Below are 3,262 nucleotides of genomic sequence, written 5' to 3'. Positions count from 1 at the left end.
AATCAAGCACAAAGTGTGCCTTGTAGCAGGGAAGGCTGCTTGATTACATTTTTTCCATAACCACACAGTGTTCCTTACTTGTCAACTTATCGGCTCCAAGAGCCAATATGTAGGGCTGTGGGTGTGGTGACAAACATTTTCCAAATATTGATCAATATTTATTATTTCCCGGAGAAACAAAAATAAAGCACTAATTGCAAACCAAATCTGGATATAATATAATAATTATGAAGTTCTTTTAACTCTAAAATGATTGTTTGCACTTAAGCATTAAAAGATTCACTTTCAATATTTGTCTGATCACGTATTTTGTTTACAACCTTATTTAACTTTAATTAACTTCTTATATTCCAGAATTCAGTCCATAAAACAAAAAAATAATACAAATAGTAAAAGAAATACTTATGTTAAATTATATGACGTGTACAACTACACTCATTTTGCCCGAATAAAAATAATAATATTTACGTACTCGTCGTGAATCTATAAATGTAGGCAAGATTGAATAAACACTAGCCGGCTTCTTAGGCGTGTCAAATAGAATTGGCATCATCAATATTCCCAAAATAGATTTCTGATCTATGAAGAATGTTTAATCAAATTACCATGAGATTCTTAAACAACCTTCTCCATTAATACAATTTTTACAAATAGCATCGTATTAAAGGTAGATAATATACAAATATATACAAATTGTATTTAACATAATTTTGAAAACATAAAACCTGGAGACAACAATTTTAAATCGCTTTCAGGTGATAAGCATATTGCTGCCCTCAAAAAAGGGCACATCTGGTATTCATACTCATAAATTGAATCTACCATCCCCTTCCACTTTTTGTAAATGTTATCACTTACTTCTGGATAGAGTGAATTAAAATCCTGGTCAATCTATAAAAAGGAATGTAGAAAAAACTAAGATGCAAAGCAGACCACAGCATTAACAACTACACAGCATAATGGTAATAACTAATATTGGCGATTTTCTAAAGGTATTTTAATTACTCCATGCGCAGTTGACACCACAAGTTTAAAAAAAACTAGTATAAATTAAATTGTCTGCAGAGCAGTGATATGTAATAGCTGGTAAGAACATATTATTGATATACAGTATGTTGAATTTGGCTTACCATACTCTCATCTAAAAGTCTGGGAAATTTGTTTACAATTTCCTGTATAGAGCGTTCTTTTATTCTTGATCCACTCAAACCGGTAGTTTGATGTACGTTCCATCCACTGTTGTACTTCTTCTGATAGTGGTTCAGGATGTGGATTACTTACTGCAGAAAAGTAACACATTACTGCAGAATTAATCATTTTATAATAATAATTGTCATTGAATTAGTATTCGCCTGTACATTAGAAGGATAGCAAACATGTATTATAAATAAATGTTATAATAAAAATAACAATCTGATATAAAAAGTAAAGTAAATTACCTGTACATGCAACTTTCCTGTTTGTACTACTAGAGGTAGATGCATCTATCATTTTTTTGCGAATGTATAGCATATGCTCCTCTAAGTAACCTGTGGCCGGACGATCCCTTGCACTTTTACAGTAAAACGCTTCCTAAAGGGCAAATCATATAAATATTTTTTATACAGTATATTTAATTGTTTCATTCTATTTCATGTCAGTGTGTAGTTATATCAATTATAGCTGTTTTTTAGTGAATGATATAAAAACAAAAAGTTATTTAATTAATTTACAATTTATGATTATGCATGACAGTTTAGTGTTACAATGAATGTTTCATCAAAATTGACCTGAATTTCATCCTTAGTAGCCATACAAAATCGACAAAATAAACAAAGGTTACAAGAAAACACACCAATAGAGTGACTTGACAAGTTATCAGCAGGTATGCTTACCAATAAATTCTAGTCGATGATACTGATGTCCATTAACAAGTACAGTATAATGCCTGTAGTTTCCAAAATGTTTAGATCAGAGATCAAAGGCCTTAGGATTTCCTTGTACATACTTATGTACTACAGTAGCTTGTATCTAACAAGGAGTGCAAGATGGATATTTTTTAGAGTGCTTCTATATCTTGACTCAAACAACAATAACCATAATGCATTGGGATTACGATGAAAAAATTCATTATTGGTGAAATTGTACCACTTGTATAACCAACTAATACCTCAGGATGTTGACTCTGCACTTGATGTGTGCTTGTCCAACATCATTTTGAGCCAGATAATGTTTTAACCCCTTTAAAATTGTAATATACTGATATGCACAACCCTTTTTTTCCATTTTTAATTTCCTCTCCAAGGATACATTCTTGTGACTCAACCATTGCCAAATTTGATAAACAATAATTCTTTTAACCAGTATTCAGAACTTAGGGAGTTAAATGATAACTGTAAAGTGTTTTTTAAACAAACTTACAGCACAAAGTTAACATACATGGGATTTTCGTCACGTTTCACGTGCCTTCATCAGTAGAATCCTACGAGTGTTATGAGGATTTGTGAAGATTCCACTATACAAGGACGGTAATTCTAGTTTCAAGTCACGGTTGAGAGAACGTTTCTTCTTTTTTATGTAAATGTCCTCCCGTACTATTCAGGGGTACTCTCTATCTTCTCTGTCCAAAATTCTCCAATCAATAGTGTATCCGGTGGTGGAAAAAATGTTCAGCATGATTATTTTGACTGATGGACTTTAGGAACATTGCATTTTCAAATATGTCACTTTTGGGAGGATATGATACTCTTTTGTTTTCAGTATGAACAATGCTAAATGTTTTTTCAGTACTTCAGGGATTGTTATATCATTACCACCATAAAGCTTCATATCAAAGTCTGCATCTGCATCCACTTTATCCTCGACATAGTTTTCATTGAAATGATTACCTTCCAAGCCCAGCAAATTTCTATGCTTCCGATACAGACTACGGTATGAAGAAAACTTACAAAAACTACAACGGCAATTATTAATGTTACATGTCAAATGCAAATTGGGATTATGTCAGTGAAGTAAACCAATGTGTCAAAGTAATCGCTTTATACTACGTAACTTATGACCACATACTCAGACATAAGAATGTGTTACAATTATGACCATTATGCATGACCATCATCCTTTTTAACCTTTGTCTATTTAAATGAGAAACAAATAATATTAATATCTCAGGGTCTAGACCTATTATTTAAACAAATACATTACAGTACTGTATAACTGATATCCCAAGAAAGACATACAGTACAAGAGTTTACCTTCCACTTCGCAAGTAATTTGGTCATATTAA

At 31.9% G+C, this 3,262-nt stretch overlaps 1 long non-coding RNA gene across 1 annotated transcript; it reads right to left on the bottom strand.

Moving 5' to 3' along the window:
- Nucleotides 1-858: 858 nt before the first annotated feature.
- Nucleotides 859-1,458, bottom strand: LOC140046737 (uncharacterized). Its single transcript, XR_011844829.1, has 3 exons — nucleotides 1,440-1,458; nucleotides 1,131-1,280; nucleotides 859-891 (listed from the first exon to the last, which is right to left on the bottom strand). It is a non-coding gene; the product is annotated as an uncharacterized lncRNA (long non-coding RNA).
- Nucleotides 1,459-3,262: the final 1,804 nt, after the last annotated feature.

This window comes from Antedon mediterranea, chromosome 4 (genome assembly GCF_964355755.1).
Source record: "Antedon mediterranea chromosome 4, ecAntMedi1.1, whole genome shotgun sequence".
NCBI lineage: Eukaryota > Metazoa > Echinodermata > Crinoidea > Comatulida > Antedonidae > Antedon > Antedon mediterranea.
This window is presented reverse-complemented; position numbering and strand designations above follow the sequence as displayed.